The sequence below is a fragment of the Aegilops tauschii genome, chromosome 3 (assembly GCF_002575655.3).
Source record: "Aegilops tauschii subsp. strangulata cultivar AL8/78 chromosome 3, Aet v6.0, whole genome shotgun sequence".
NCBI lineage: Eukaryota > Viridiplantae > Streptophyta > Magnoliopsida > Poales > Poaceae > Aegilops > Aegilops tauschii.
In genome coordinates, this window is record NC_053037.3 from 186,633,105 (window position 1) to 186,651,241 (window position 18,137).

Sequence of the window (18,137 nt, forward strand, 5' to 3'; positions counted from 1 at the left end):
ACGGCTATTCGAATAGATATAACTCTGCAGAGGGTGCACTCTTTACCCACATGTATAGGATTTCTTTTACCAACACCGAGACGTTGACTAATTCCTGCTATGGCCTTTGGGTTGAAAACTCACCTGACCAGCACACACCAGATTAACTCTCCAGATGCCAGGAATCAGCCAAAGCATCATTCAAGAAAAAACTCTAAGACGGCGAGACCATCGTCTCGAATAGCATGGGATCACTATTTCATAACGCGTGGATTACAAGGGGTGCCCCCCTCTCGGTCCAGCCGGATACACACATGCCCCCTGACCAGATGACATGCCTACCAGAGGCCTCTGGTATCTTTCACCATGGCCTCTCTGTACAATGTGTGCGCGGAAAGGGGTTAACAACTTACTGAACCATACCCTGCCTGTGGCAGGGACAAGTGGTAGCACAGGACAAGTATGGGGGTTACCGGAACAAGACTTGATCTATGGTCAAGTCAGGAGGTTTAAGTTTTCCTACAGTGGTTGGCACAATATAATTCCTTGGCAGTACCCAACAGGGTCACCACCTGGTATGTCCCAAGATACCCTCACTGATCATTCTCGTCATAACGAGATTTCAGTCTCACGGTCACTTTTCTCGTGACTGTTTCTCCCTGCAGATTAGTCTGGACCAACATAAGCATGTGTGGCACGTGGAAATAACCATACTCACTTATAGTACATGTTTAAATGAGTACAACAACATATCAATGGATCTTGCATGCAAAGATGGCCATATGCAAGTTTTATTTGAATTCAACATAATCATGATCCAATATTTCCTACGAAGAATCAACCATGCATTCACCATATCAAGTGTTCAAGATGCTTGCCTTGAGCATGCAAAAAGTTGGGTGCACTCCAATACTTTGAAATTTTGATCTTCCCTCCACTTTCCTATTTTAAAATATATTGCAATTACCACATAATTCCAAAATAGTACCAAAAATTGTTTCAATTTTTTTTGAAATAAATACTAAAATAAACTAGATGAAAAATGAGGGATGTCAGAAAAAGAATCAAGTCATTTGGAGTTGTGGTTTAAAAACTAGAGGCAGTCAAAGTCGTGGTCAAATCTGTTTTTAAATAAAACATAAAGAGAAAACAGTTCGACCGGAAATACGCTTTACATATAGAGAAAGCGTATTTTCTGAAAACACGCGTTCTGGTTAGAAAACACGAGAAGTCTGACGGGTGGGTCCCACCCGTCAGGTTTGAACTTGGGCGTGCTTCGCGCCGAAACAGAGAAGGAAGGGGAGGTCACCGGCGACGATTGATGGCGTATCAGGAGATGGCGATGGTGCAGGCCTGCTCGTGGAACCTTTCTGCATCGGTGGGTGGTGGATTTGGCCGCTGGCGTGCACCATAGCAACGGCGACGTCGACTCCGGCGGACGGCGGCTTCGGGTGATGTTGGATGTCTTCAGAGGAGCCTTCAATCGTCAATGCTAGCTAGTCATTTTTGAATTTACTAAACTTTTTGACAGTGCTACAGTATGCACAGAAGGGGTTCGGTGAAATGCCAATGCTAGCTAGTCATTTTTGAAAAATATGAAATTTGTTGTGGGGTCTCTTTGATGCAACTCTGAGTTGGTGTAAAAATTTCAGAATTTTTGGAGTAGGGGAGATATGGTTTTGAGCAAGGATTCCAAATCTGGTCCAAATTTCATTCAAATGAAATTTGAATTATTTGAACTATGGACGTGAATAATCTTGGAGGAGTTGAATGTAGGTACTAAGGTCTTTCTTTGGAATTTTTGGTGAGGTCAGAAAGGTTAGGGAGAATGGAGTTCCTTTGTAAACTCAAAGGATGCTAAGAAGTGGTGTTAGTTAGTTTTGGAAATATTTAAATTAGTAAAAGAAACTTTTGGTGGAAGAAATTGCATTGGGTAGTGACATAGGGCAGGGGAGGTGCTTGAGGGAATTTTAAAAAATAAATTTGAGATAGTTTCTGTGCAACAACCAAATTCAAGCATTGAAAATGCTATTTTCTTGGCAAATTTTATTCTAAAAATATTTCCTATTGTTATTTAAAATAGAAAAGAAAAGATTTAAGAAAACAACCACATCCCACAACACTAAAAAGAAAAACCTAAATGGAGGGAAGAATTTTAGGAAAGCAGAGAACAGAGAAGGCTCTCAAATTAATAAATGACCTGGTATAATTCAAAAATTTATTTTTAGCCAAATTTTACTTAATAAAATTGTGGTTAAATTTTTGGGGTGTTACATCCATCACCATCTTCAACAACACCATCTCATCTCAAACCCTAGTTCATCTCTTGTGTTCAATCTTGTTATCGGAACTATAGATTGGTGCTTGTGGGTGACTAGTAGTGTTGATTACATCTTGTAGTTGATTACTATATGGTTTATTTGGTGGAAGATTGTATGTTCAGATCCAATATGCTGTTTAATACCCCTCTGATCTTGAGCATGATTAGCATTTGTGAGTAGTTACTTTTGTTCTTGGGGTCACGGGAGAAATCATGTTGCAAGTAATCATGTGAACTTGATATGTGTTTGATATTTTGATAGTGTGTATGTTGTGATTCCCTTAGTGGTGTCATATGAACGTCGACTACATGACACTTCACCATATTTTGGGCCTAAGGGAATGCATTGTGGAGTAGCAATTAGATGATGGGCTGCGAGAGTGACAGAAGCTTAAACCCAGTTTATGCGCTATTCTGTAAGGGACCGATTGGATCCAAAAGTAATGCTATGGTTAGAATTTATTCTTAATACTTTTCTCATAGTTGCGGATGCTTGCGGCAGGGTTAATCATAAGTAGGAGGTTTGTTCAAGTAAGAACAGCACCTAAGCACCGGTCCACCCACATATCAAATTATCAAAGTAGCGAACACAAGTCGAACCAACGTGGTGAAAGTGACTAGATGAAAATCCCATGTACCCTCAAGAACCCTTAGCTTATCATAAGAGACCATTTTGGCCTGTCCTCTGCCTCAAAAGAATTGGTCTACCTTGCTGAACTTTTGCTACTACTATCGTTACTTGCTCATTACAAATTATCTTGCTATCAAACTACTTTGCTACTTACAATTTCAGCACTTGCAGACATTACCTTGCTGAAAACCACTTGTCATTTCCTTCTGCTCCTCGTTGGGATCGACACTCTTACTTATCTAAAAGAGCTACAATTGATCCCCTATACTTGTGGGTCATCAAGGCTATTTTCTGGCGCCGTTTCCGGGGAGTGAAGCGCCTTTGGTGAGTGGAATTTGGTAAGGAAACATTTATATAGTGTGCTGAAATTTATTGTCACTTGTTACTATGGAAAACAATCCTTTGAGGGGTTTGTTCGGGGTATCTTCACCTCGACCGGAACCACAATTAGCCACCCCTCAACCTACTGCACCTACTAAAAATATTGAATATGAAATTCCTTCGGGTATGATAGAACAACTGCTAGCTAATCCTTTTGCAGGAGATGGAACCGAACATCCTGATATGCATTTGATATATGTGGATTGTTTAAGCTTGCAGGTTTACCCGGAGATGAAGTTATGAAGAAGGTTTTCCCTTTATCTTTGAAGGGAAAAGCATTGGCATGGTATAGGCTATGCGATGATATTGGATCTTGGAATTGGAGTTCCATCAAAAAAATTATCCTATGCATCTAGTTCATCGTGATCGGAATTACATATATAATTTTTGGCTTCGTGAAGGAGAAAGTATCACTATAGCTTGGGGGAGGCTTAAGTCAATGTTATATTCATGCCCCAAACATGAGCTCTCAAGAGAAATTATTATCCAGAATTTTTATGATCGGCTTTCTCGTAATGATCAAACCATGCTTGATACTTCTTGTGCTGGTTCTTTTATGAAGAAGACTATTGAATTCCGGTGGGATCTTTTGGAAAGAATTAAATGCAACTATGAAGATTGGGAACTCGATGAAGGTAAAGAGTCAGGTATTCAACTTAAGTATGATTGTGTTAAATCTTTTATGAATAACGATGCTTTTTGAAAGTTTAGCACTAAATATGGACTTGACTCTGAGATAGTAGCCTCCTTTTGTGAATCATTTGCTACTCATGTTTATCTCCCTAAAGAGAAGTGGTTTAAATATCACCCACCTATTAAAAGAGAAATTAAAGAACCGGTACCAATTAAAGAAGAAGCCATAATTTATAATGTTGATCCAGTTGTTCCTTCTGCTTATATTGAGAAACCACCTTCCTTGTTAGGATAAAGGAACATGCTAAAGTTTCAACTGTGGTTAACAAAAGCTATATTAGAACACCTAAACCTGATGAACAAATCAAAGTAGAACCTAGTATTGCTATGGTTAAAGATCTCTTGGAAGAAGATATGGATGGGCATGTTATTTACTTCTGCGTAGAAGCTGCTAGAATTGCCAAACCTGATAAAAAGGATAAACATAGACCTATTGTTGGCATGCCCGTTGTCTCAGTTAAATTAGGAGATCACTGTTATCATGGTTTATGTGACATAGGTGCTAGTGTGAGTGCTATTCCTTACACCTTATATCAAGAAATTATGAATGCATAGCACCAGCGGAGATAGAAGACATAGATGTTACTATTAAACTTGCTAATAGAGACACTATATCACCAATTGGGATTGTTAGAGATGTTGAAGTCTTGTGTGGGAAAATAAAATACCCTACTGATTTTCTTGTTCTTGGTTCCCCACAAGATGAATTTTGTCCCATTATCTTTGGTAGACCTTTCTTGAACACCGTTAGTGCTAGAATAGACTATGAGAAACTAACTGTCGGTGTTAGTTTTGGTGATGAGTCTCATGAGTTTAATTTTTCCAAGTTTAGTAGAAAGCTTCATGAAAAGGAATTTCCTAGTAAGGATGAAATAATTGGTCTTGCTTCTATTGCTGTGCCACCTACTGATCCTTTAGAACAATATTTGCTAGACCATGAAAATGATTTACATATGCATGAAAGAAATGAAATAGATAAGATTTTCTTTGAACAACGTCCTCTGCTTAAACACAATTTGCCTATTGAAACTCTAGGAGGTCCTCCTCCACCTAAAGGTGATCCTGTGTTTGAATTAAAACAATTGCCAGACACTTTGAAATATGCTTATCTTGATGAAAATAAGATATATTCTGTTATTATTAGTGCTAACCTTTCAGAACATGAAGAAGAAAGATTATTGAAAGTTCTAAGCACTGGTGCGCGTCGGTCCTAAACAAACGGTTTTTTACCCCTTTCCGCGACGGCATTTGGAACCGTCGCCAAGTGAGTGTGGGCGATAGGGGGTCCTTCCCACACGACCCAGAAACCGTTGGGGATAGGGAGCATTGATGCATACAGTTGTCCCTATATAACCGTTTCCGATATCTCGAATATCCCAAACGCTTCATCCTTGCTACTCGTTTGTGCTCGCATTGCCATCGCAGTTGGAGTTTTGTGGTTCTGCCTAAAACTATGCAGATTCTAGGCACGGGAGCTTTCCAGGCAGATTCTAGGCACGGGAGATTTATGATGCCTGGCACATCACAAACAGTTCATGATTATAAACCGTGTACGATAGGTAGACAATCACACACATTTAGTTTTCCCGAACCGTATGTGATAGTGTTTGACATTACACACACTTTGCGAACAGCAACTGTGTGCATGCTTGCACACGTTTCCTCTCCGTGAACTGTTGGAAATATGCCCTAGAGGCAATAATAAAATGGTCATTATTGTATTTCCTTGTTCATGATAATTGTCTATTGTTCATGCTATAATTGTATTAACTGGAAACCGTAATGCATGTGTGAATACATAGACCACAACATGTCCCTAGTAAGCCTCTAGTTGACTAGCTCGTTGATCAATAGATGGTTATGGTTTCCTGACCATGGACATTGGATGTCATTGATAACGGGATCACATCATTAGGAGAATGATGTGATGGACAAGACCCAATCCTAAGCATAGCACAAGATCGTGTAGTTCGTTTGCTAAGAGCTTTTCTAACGTCAAGTATCATTTCCTTAGACCATGAGATTGTGCAACTCCCGGATACCGTAGGAATGCTTTGGGTGTACCAAACATCACAACGTAACTGGGTGGCTATAAAGGTGCACTACAGGTATCTCCGAAAGTGTCTGTTGGGTTGGCACGAATCGAGACTGGGATTTGTCACTCCGTATGACGGAGAGGTATCTCTGGGCCCACTCGGTAATGCATCATCATAATGAGCTCAATGTGACTAATGAGTTAGCCACGGGATCATGCGTTACGGAACGAGTAAAGAGACTTGCCGGTAACAAGATTGAACGAGGTATTGGGATACCGACGATCGAATCTCGAGCAAGCAACATGCCGATAGACAAAGGGAATTGTATACGGGATTGATTGAATCCCCGACATCGTGGTTCATCTGATGAGATCATCGTGGAACATGTGGGAGCCAATTTGGGTATCCAGATCCCGCTATTGGTTATTGGTCGGAGAGGTGTCTCGGTCATGTCTGCATGGTTCCCGAACCCGTAGGGTCTACACACTTAAGGTTCGGTGATGCTAGAGTTGTTATGGGAAATAGTATGTGGTTACCGAAGGTTGTTCGGAGTCCCGGATGAGATCCCGGACATGACGAGGAGTTCCGGAATGGTCCGGCGGTGAAGATCGATATATTGGACGAAGGGTATTGGAGTCCGGAAGTGTTCTGGGGGTACCAGGCTATGGCCAGCATGACCGGAAGGTGTTTTTCGGGAGCCCCGGCAAGTGTTGGAGGGCCTCATGGGCCAAAGGGGAAGGGGCAAACCATCCCACTAAGGGGTGGTGCGCCCCCCACACCCTTTCCCACGTTACTTGGGGAGGTGGGGCGCCTCCACCTGGCTTGGGAGGCAAGCCTCCTCCTGCTTGGCTTGGGGGGCAAGTCTCCCTAGGATTTTCCCTAGGGATATCCAATCTGGTTGGCCGCCGCCCCCTAGGGGAAACCCTAGGTCACCTCCCCCTCTCCCCTTGCCCCTATCTATAGTGGAGGGGTGGGAGGGCAGCCGCACCTCTTCCCTGGTGCAGCCCTGCCTCCTCATACACCTCCTCCTCCTCCTCCTCCGTAGTGCTTAGCGAAGCTCTGTCGGAGAACCACGAGCTCCATTGCCACCACGCCGTCGTGCTGCTGGAGTTCTCCCTCAACTTCTCCTCTCCCCTTGCTGGATCAAGAAGGAGGAGACGTCCCCGGGCTGTACGTGTGTTGAACGCGGAGGCGCCGTCCGTTCGGCGCTAGATCGGATCTTCCGCGATTTGAATCGCCGCGAGTACGACTCCATCAACCGCGTTCTTGTAACGCTTCCGCTTAGCGATCTTCAAGGGTATGAAGATGCACTCCCTCTCTCTCGTTGCTAGCATCTCCTAGATTGATCTTGGTGACACGTCGGAAAATTTTGAATTATTGCTATGATCTCCAACATGATTCGTCTCGGATTATGGTGTATATTGCAAACGTTTGTGTTTTACCAACCGTGTGTGCTGTAATGACCTACACAACGTAATTTCGCCCTAATTTAATTGCTGCTATTTAAAATTGTACCTAATTTAAACTTGAAAGTAGGCTATAGCTTTATTCATATCCATCAGGTTCAAACAACCAATGCATTATTCGATTCAAAGGTACATATGTTTAAGAATTACAGAAGCACCAAATAAAGAATGATGTACCAGGGTTCTATACTTGTACTATTACAGATGGTAAAGAAAGAGGCGACAGACCTTCCAGTTGTTGAAAAGGGTGAAGCAGAATGGCCCTATTGTGCTCTCCTAGATGCAGAAGGCATGTAGGACTCTAGTCCAACCCCTTGTGATGGCCGGCCGCCAATAATGTAGTTTGAGAGGTAATCTTGAGTAAACTGCTTCAGGATCCACTGCAAAAGAAAAAAAGATTCAGATATTGTCATCTAACACAACTCATTACGGGCAGTAAAAAGAAGGCTACAGGGTTCTTACTTACCATCCTGCAGTTCACTGTTGTCTTGCATAAATTGTAAACAAATAGTTCGATTGACATCTTTTGACCTATTTTAGTAACAATCTTTATTAGTTTCCTCACTTGATGCTGGTTCATGAATATCTCATTGCGCCATGCGCAGAAAGGGTCGAAGTGTGGATCTTTGGCAATGATATATGTACCTAAAAGCACCAAGTTAATATTAGAAGCTAAACAACAATTGAAAAATGATGTAGTACAACATTCCATCCATCCCATTATATAAGATTTTATTACATGTATATCTAGACATCATCAGAACATTAAGGTAACACTCTTCCTTGTTGCTATGTAGCCTGGGATTGCATATTTTGTCATTCAGTACAATGCATGTTGCTAAACAACAATTGAAAAACGAAAAGGCATGCTAACGGCAATATCCTTAACAACAACCAAATATCGTAATTCATAGTGGTATTGTTGAAACTGTTATTGATGAAATTGAACTGCACAGCAAATAGTTGCACATATAGAGCATCACATTGTGAAGAATTGAAATAAACAAGTCATAAGGACATCTCTAGGCGATCCTTAAAAAGTTAAAGGACTAAAACCCTTAGTGGATATATATATACTCCAGCAATTTTTGGCCTTTTCTAGTCGATCCCCTAAACTTAAGGTTGTAAACTTCAATTTGATCAAGTTCAAAGCAGGTTCAACCGAAAGTAGCATGCATTCAAACATAAACATAGATAGTTTTGCATAACCGAACATAAAACATGAATTTAAACTAAGCTAAACTACTTTCGGTCGAAGTAGAGGTCGAGCCAATCCTTTCCCGTCATGTACGGTGTGCCGCGAGCCGGGTCTGGGCCAGTACCGTCGTCGGGGTCGTTGGGGAAGGCACTCCTCCACTCATCGACGTTGATCTCCTCGTCCTGGGGGCCCACCTCGACGCCCTCCGTGCCGCCATTGCCGCCGCCTTCGACCTCGTCATCAGAGGAGAGCGCGATAACCTCGCCACCCTCCGCGCCGCCGTCGTCGCCGCCTTCGACCTCGTCATCGGAGGAGAGCGCGATAACCTTGCCGCCCTCCGCGCCTGCAAAGATCGCCCGCTCCGCCTCCATGAGCTCCGGGTGCTGCCGGCGGAGCTGTTGCATGTAGGCCTCGTTGGCGGCCTCGGCCTTGAGACGCTCCCACGCCTCGCAGTCCTCCCGCGCCATAGCCGAGCTCACCACCCCTAGCTCCGGCGGAACGAGGTGGACCGGACGTGTGCCGAAGGGGAAATTGAGCCTAGCCGCCGCGCCGTGGTTGCGGACCTGCCAGCAGTCATACTCCATGGCCGCGAGCTCGGCCGTGTGGAAGCTACCGAGCCACCGACGGGTGTGGGTCTCTTGATCTGTAATCTCGGCGACCCACGTCCCCCACCGCCGTTTCCGGACCCCGAGGTAGGACTTTGTTGGCTGCCGGGTCCGGGGGAGGACGGGGAAGTCCTCGAACCGGCGTAGGGGCGTGGCGGCGGGTGGATCGGGGGACCGGCGACAGCGGATCGGGCCCGCGGAGGACGACGGGGACACCTCGGCGGCCACCTCGCCGGCGTCGGGCGAAAAGGCCGTGATAAACCTATTTTTGGCCATTGGCTACTCGAGCTCCCCGGCACACAGGCAGAGATTGAGGATGGAGGCGCCGGCGATGGCGGCGACCTACCAATGGTTTTGAGGGTTGTGTGTGTCTGTGTGAGCGGAGGTTGTGTTTGAGGAAATACTATGGCAACTGAAAATTTTACTAGGCGGGAGTAACAAGGCGGGGCTACTGAAAATTTGGATCAAGGGTGAGCAGATATTTTTGAGATTGCGAGGGATGCAGAGGCGGGAGTAAAATGCCGGGGCTACTGAAAATTTGAATCAAGGGACTGAAGCAGAGAGGGATGCAGAGGTGGGAGTTTTGGGGGAGCGAGCTAGTGTGCTTGACACGCAGGCTGTGGACTATAGCCGACGCAGCTTCTCACGTAAGCCATAGGCGTACTATACACCGACGGTGCTCCAAGATATTTTGTACATCTCACATGGTTGGTGAGAATAAACTGTGTGGGATCTACTTGATTTGAATTACAAAATGGGGTCACAGCGGCAATGGTAGGTGTTTGAATTGCTAGACCTTCTATCTGCAGTGAACATGCAACTGTATGTGTGTCGTAAAAGAATTGGAATTATTCAGGGTTCGTTTGGACATTTCATACATTAAACTGGTTTTCTAGCCATTTCAGGTGTACAATTCAAAATTAAACTACATGCACATGCTCCGGTGCATACAAATTGGGTGAAAAATCAAATATGTGTCCTTCAGTGCATGCTTAGGTCCCATGGAAGAAATGGGAATGAATTTTTCGGGGTTCATTTGGCCTTTTTTATACATTAACTGGGTTTTCTAGGCATTTTATGTGCATAATTCAAATTTGAACTACAAGCACATGCTCCAATGCACTAAAGTTGGTTGAAAAATCACATGTGTGTCCTTGGGTGAATTTCTAGGTCCCATGCAAGAGATGGGAATGAATTTCAAACACCAGGGCATTGTTCATTGCCGGCAAAATATTGAGATAACTGGTTTTTAAATTCTAGTAAATCCAAAACTCGTCTGAAATTCATGAAACTTGGCATGCTATCATGGAGCGGCATCAACATGCCGTGGTGAAAATTTTGTCCCATTTGGGGCAGGTTTGGGTATAAGCTTCTCACAAACCAGAGCTTCTCACAACAAGCATGATGGTTTCGATAGGGAACGTACCACCTTTGGGGACGAGACGATATCCGTTGCCTCTTATTGCTTTCAAAAAAATTCTAGTGTCAGCATAGAACAACAGGAGTGTTGTGTTCAATCTTGGAATTTTCCGGGGTTCGTTTGGCCTTTTATATACATTAACTGGGTTTTCTAGGAATTTTGTGTGCATAATTCAAATTTGAACTACAAGCACATGCTCCAATGCACCAAAGTTGGTAGAAAATTCACATGTGTGTCCTTGGGTGACTTTCTAGGTCCCATGCAAGAGATGGGAATGAATTTCAAGCACCAGGGCACTATTGATTGCCGGCAAAACGTTGAGATGCCTGGTTTTTAAATTCTAGTAAATCCAAAACTTGTCTGAAATTCATGAAACTTGGCATGCTATCATGGAGCGGCATCCACATGCCGTGGTGAAAATTTTGTCCCATTTGGGGCAGGTTTGGGTATAAGCTTCTCACAAATCAGAGCTTCTCACAACAAGCATGATGGTTTCGATAGGGAACGTACCACCTTTGGGGACGTGACTATATCCATTGCCTCTTATTGATTCCAAAAACATTCTAGTGTCAACATAGAACAACAGGAGTGTTGTGTTCAATCTTGGAATTTTCCGGGGTTCGTTTGGCCTTTTATATACATTAACTGGGTTTTCTAGGCATTTTATGTGCATAATTCAAATTCGAACTACAAGCACATGCTCCAATGCACCAAAGTTGGTTGAAAAATCACATGTGTATCCTTGGGTGAATTTCTAGGTCCCATGCAAGAGATGGGAATGAAATTCAAACACCATGGCACTGTTGATTGCCGGCAAAACGTTAAGATGCCTGGTTTTTAAATTCTAGTAAATCCAAAACTCATCTAAAATTCATGAAACTTGGCATGCTATCATGGAGCGGCATGAACATGCCGTGGTGAAAATTTTATCCGGTTCGGGTATAAGCTTCTCACAAACCAGAGCTTCTCACAACAAGCATGATGGTTTCGATAGGGAACGTACCACCTTTGGTGGCGGGACGATATCCGTTGCCTCTTATTGCTTTCAAAAAATTTCTAGTGTCAACATAGAACAACAGGAGTGTTGTGTTCAATCTTGCAATTTTTCGGGGTTCGTTTGGCCTTTTTATACATTAACTGGGTTTTCTAGGCATTTTATGTGCATAATTCAAATTTGAACTACAAGCACATGCTCCAATGCACTAAAGTTGGTTGAAAAATCACATGTGTTTCCTTGGGTGAATTTCTTGGTCCCATGCAAGAGATGGGAATGAAATTCAAACACCAGGGCACTGTTGATTGCCGGCAAAACATTGAGATGCCTGGTTTTTTAATTCTAGTAAATCCAAAACTCGTCTGAAATTCATGAAACTTGGCATGCTATCATGGAGCGGCATCAACATGCCGTGTTAAAAAATTTGTCCCATTTGGGGTAGGTTCGGGTATATGCTTCTCACAAACCAGAGCTTCTCACAATAAGCATGATGGTTTCGGTAGGGAACGTCCCACCTTTGGGGATGAAACGATATCCATTGCCTCTTATTGCTTTCAAAAAAATTCTCGTGTCAACATAGAACAACAGGATAGTTGTGTCAATTTTTGGGATTTTTCGGGGTTCGTTTGGACATTTTTATGCATTAACTGAGTTTTCAATGCATTTATGTGCATACTTCAAATTTGAACTACATGCACATGCTCCAGTGCATGTAAATTGGTTGAAAAATCAAATCGGTGTCCTTGGGTGCATGCTTAGGTCCCATGCAAGAAATGGGAATGAATATCAAACACCAGGGCACCGTTGATTGCCGGCAAAACATTGAGATGCCTCGTTTTTAAATTCTAGTAAATCCAAAACTCATCTGAAATTCATGAAACTTGGCATGCTTTCATGGAGCGGCATCAACCTGCCGTGGTAAATTTTTTGTCCCGTTTGGGGCAGGTTTGGGTATATGCTTCTCACAAACCAGAGCTTCTCACAAAAAGCATGATGGTTTCGGTAGGGAACGTCCCACCTTTGGGGACGAAATGATATCCACTGCCTCTTATTGCTTCCAAAAAATTTCTCGTGTCAACATAGAACAATAGGAGTGTTGTGTCAATTTTTGTGATCTTTTAGGGTTCTTTTGGACATTTTTATGCATTAACTAAGTTTTCAATGCATTTATGTGCATAATTCAAATTTGAACTACATGCACATGCTCCAGTGCATATAAATTGGTTGAAAAATCAAATCTGTGTCCTTGGGTGCATGCTTAGGTCCCATGCAATAAATGGGAATGAATTTCAAACACCAGGGCACCATTGATTGCCGACAAAACATTGAGATGCCTGGTTTTTAAATTCTAGTAAATACAAAACTCGTCTGAAATTCATGAAACTTGGCATGCTATCATGGAATGGCGCCCAACATGATGTGGTATTTTTCATGTCCATTTTGAGAGAAGGCGCACTTGAATAATGACAGCCAACAAAGGCATTTTGAAAAAATAGGTGCCACTTAATATCTCAAACGTTTGTATAATTCAAAACGTGTGCGTTCTGTTAACCATTCACGTGATGCCATGTGTCTTGGTTTTAATGGCTGTAGGAGGTGACATGCGGACAGCTGCTTGACCTTGACTGAACGGGAGGTGTGCGAGCGCAGTCCGGTGCGCAGGCTGACCGAGAGGCGTGCAAGCTGTCCTCCAATGCGCAGGCTAACCGAGAAGCGTGCGAGCTTTACGCTACGCATGCTCACTGGGAAGCGAGCCCTTTGACTTCCATGGCCGCCCGCCTTCCTCTCCATTAATGGTGCCCGAGCTGCTGTTTAATACGGGCGGCCTTATTGTTCGCCTCCCATTCCCCTCCCCCCCGCAGACCTCCACCACCATGGCGCAGAATGATCATCTGCCACTAGTCTTCAAGTTTGGTGAAGTCGACTCCGAGCCGGAGAAGATAGAAAATAAGGAGGAATGGGGCCTCATGGACATGGCCCAGAACGAGCTGGCCGCGGCGGTTGCTGCCCCCGCGCCCGTCCTAGCTCCCATCCACGCGCCCGCACCAGCGACCATCCCCATAGCATTGACGGGCTGGTCACCGAGCACTATCGCAGAGCTGGAAGCCGCGAGCGTCAGCGAGGTCTCCATGGACCCGCACGAGCTCATGTACATGCCAGCGCCAGCGCCAGTGCACGCCCCTCCACCCACCATGCCGCCGGCCCCCGTGCGTTTGGCTGCATCCGCCGCACCCGTGCACGCCCCTCCACCCACCGCGGCGCCGGTCCCCGTGTGTTTGGCTGCACCCGTCGCGCCCGTGCCCGTGCTCGTGCACCCCCCCTCAATGGCATGGGACACTGCCATTGACCGCTACCTCTCAGCGGTGCCAGTTGCCGTCCTCCCGCGCCCCGCCCGTCGATCGCGCGATGACATGATGTTTGATTTACAAGTGAAGAACATTTTGTGCTGCCTTGAAGACTTCAACAACGGCGTCCCGGAGGACGACAACGACAACGACGGCGCGGAACGCCGCCTCCGCCGCCGCCGGAAATAGTTTTTTTGGGGTTTAATACTATATCTCGAATTCTCGATCATATGAATATAAATTCGTAGTGTGACTGAATGAAAGATATGGTTTGAACGAACTTGCATTTTTCTCTCTTAATGTACATACTTATCAAACAATTTTCTTTTGAAGAAAACGTCAACGGTTTTTAAATATAAAACACTCGTCGCAAACGTTTTAGTTAGAACACCCGTATGCAAACCGACAGCTTCCCCAGGAAGCCAAGGGAAAATGTGCCGAGCAGGATTTCTGCATCCCTTCAACGCAAACGGTTGTTTTGCATGATCCGTGTGCAACCACGTACAAACAATTGGGTAAGATTTGCATATCTATCATTTTGGGTATGTTTCCATTTCTCAAGCTGGAAATATTGACATTTTTTTATCTAGTAACATTGCCATTTGTCAACCTTGTAACACTGTGATTTGTCAAAATATGCAGCTACAAATCACTAGCACTATCTAATTTTTGCAACTAAAATCACTAGCACTGTTCATATGGACACCACTAGCAGGCGTGAGTTCATGGACGCATATGCAAATGTACCATTGATTACATACAACAAGTCATCAACCACAATGACAACGAGGATACATGTTGGATTATATATCATTTCCAACAAAACATTCTAGTAAAGTTTTCCTCACACAACAAATAACAAAGCGATGAAATGAACTACATCTCAACCACTCGTCGGCGTTGGAAATGCTTTCTTTGAACCAGAAGTGATTCTCTGGGAAGGGCCAGCTACTGTCAATCTCGAGACCAACACAGGACTGATCATCCAGGCTGAAGCGGCCTATTTCAATACCCATGTTGGGACGGTAGGGAAGCATAGTAATGTCCGAGGTATAGATACATTTGCTTCTCATAAATGGTAGTAACATTGTGTCAACAGCAGCTGGATCGCCTTCCACCATCATTAGATAGTTTTGTCCAAGGAAGAGCGAGTTTCCTCCAAGACTTTCAATACTGAGCCAGCGAGAAGGTGTTGGTGCTAGTACACCAGTATCCATCCCGAATACCCTGCAACGGATGTTGGAATAGGTCCGGAGAGTGCGACCATACGAGACAACACCTGCTTCCTTAGTAACATCAGCAGTTCCACGTATACAGACAAGAAGAGGTGATCCATCGGAATAAGTTGCGAGGCGCCATTGAGTATATGGGTCCTGCTCGTCCTCATGCTCATGAATAAAATTTTCAAGTATAGGTGGTGGAATGTTCACAGGACCTTGGAAACACAAGAAGGTTAATTACTAAAGGGAAACTAGCTAACCCACATGCATGTGGATGAAACAATTATAATTACGGTGGAAGACAAACGTACCGGAATCATGAGGATTCCATGCAAAAACAGTGCCACGAGTGGTGGCAGCAAACACAATACCCTCATATTGAATTGCATCACAGTACTCATCCGTGTACAGAAACTGATTTTTGAGCAATATCCATCGAGTCGAACCATGAAGGACGGCAACAAGCTTGTCGAAGATAGCGACAACATAAGCATTCCTCTAACCCCAAGAGCGGTTGGGAACTCGACAAATTGCTATCTTCCGTAGACGACAGTCAGCATGATCGTATTTGAACTCACGTAGAATACCGGTGTACTCAACCTCTGGGCAGTCGTCTGAGATTTTTCGAAGTGGAACCCGGTGACGAGTGTACACATTCACAAGTTTCCACTCGCAGTTGTACCCAAGATAAACAACCCAATCTCCATTTGCGCCCGTCCAAGCCTTGCCCTCAAGCGATGGCATCTTAACATCATACGTATCATTATCAAGCGGCATCAACTTACACAAGGCGAGGCTTCCCTCGTCCCCGCGCCAGTCAGCAGGGTCACGGCAAAGAAGATAGGGGAGATCAAACCACTCCTCAACCCTTGGGTTCCTTGTAATGATGTTATTAGTTAAGTCGAGAATGGTCTTGAACGAACCTGCCATGCTAGCCGAGGTGACGACGTCGCACCGATCAATGAGTTCCTCCACCGCGTCATCATTCAGATCGGGGCAAGAATAACGGGGTCGTTTCCGGCTTGTTCCCTCCATGGAGAAGATAATCAAATAATGGCAGAAGGAAGGGTGAAGGCAAATGGAGGAGGGAGGAAGAGCTAGCGTGCGGCAGCAGTTCCAATTCGAGAGGGAAAGGCGAAGAGTCGGTGGACGGTTGCCACGGTACACGAAGAGGCGCCTGGGAAGCGAACGGTTGCCACAGAGGTCACACACTGATGACAAGGGCCGAGTGAACCGCATGCAATCCCATCGCACAACACACACGTCTTGTTAAGTAGAACCGTTTCTGTACTCTTGTGTCAACGCAAACAGTTCATCCGAGTGAATCGCATGTCGTATATCCCACACACCTTGATCTGGCTGACCGTTTCTTTTGTGTTGCCTAATCACAAACAGTTCATCCGAGTGAACCATATGTTGTATATCGCACACACCTTCATCTGGCTGCCCGTTGCCTAATCACAAATAGTTCATCCGAGTAAACCGTATGCTGTGTATCGCACACCCCTTCATCTGGCTGCCCGTTTCTTTTGTTCCTCCTCGTCGCAAACAGTTAATTGAACTGAACCGTATGCCCTTCATCACACACACAACTAAAACCTGAACCGTGTTTGATGCATCCATCATCGCAAACGTTTTATACATTTCTGACGGTTTTCATACAGCATCGTTTGCGATTATGGCATCGCACACAGTTTCTCGAAGGGTCTCTGATTGTAGTGTCGCGTTAGCAGCATCCTACAGTAGTGAAGGAAGCACCGAGTTGCTATTGGATATACTCTTGATGATTTAAAGGGCATTAGTCCCACTCTATGTCAGCACAAAATTAATATGGAACCTAATGCTAAACCCGTTGTTGATCACCAACGTCGGTTAAATCCGAAGATGAAAGAAGTGGTAAGAACGGAAATATTAAAACTTCTGGAAGCAGGTATAATCTATCCCATAGCTGATGGTAGATGGGTAAGTCCTATTCATTGTGTTCCTAAGAAAGGAGGTATTACTGTTGTTCCTAATGATAAGAATGAACTTATTCCACAAATAATTGTTACAGGCTATAGAATGGTAATTGATTTTAGAAAATTAAACAAAGCAACTAGAAAAGATCATTACCCTCTGCCTTTTATTGATCAAATGCTAGAAAGATTATCTAAGCACACACATTTTTGCTTCCTTGATGGATATTCTGGTTTTTCACAAATACCAGTTTCTCAACCTGATCAAGAAAAGACCGCTTTTACTTGTCCCTTTGGAACTTATGCTTATAGATGTATGCCTTTTGGTTTATGCAATGCACCTCCTACCTTCCAAAGATGTATGACTCCTATATTCTCTGACTTTTTTGAAAAGATTGTTGAGGTTTTCATGGATAACTTCTCTGTTTATGGGAAATATTTTGATGATTGTTTAAGCAATCTTGATTGAGTTTTATAGAGATGCGAGCAAACAAATCTTGTCTTGAATTGGGAGAAGTGTCACTTTATGGTTAATGAAGGTATTGTCTTGGGTCATAAAATTTCTGAAAGAGGTATTGAAGTGGACAAAGTTAAGGTTGATGCAATCGAGAAAATGCCATGCCCTAAAGATATCAAAGTTATTCGTAGTTTCTTAGGTCATGCTGGTTTCTATAGGAGATTTATCAAAGACTTTTCTAAAATTTCTAGGCCCCTTACGAATCTTTTACAAAAGGATATTCCTTTTGTTTTTGTTGATGATTGTTTAGAAGCCTTTGAAACACTCAAGAAAGCCTTAATTTTTGCACCTATTGTTCAACCACCTGATTGGAACTTGCCTTTTGAAATTATGTATGATGCTAGTGATTATGCTGTTAGTGCTGTTCTAGGACAAAG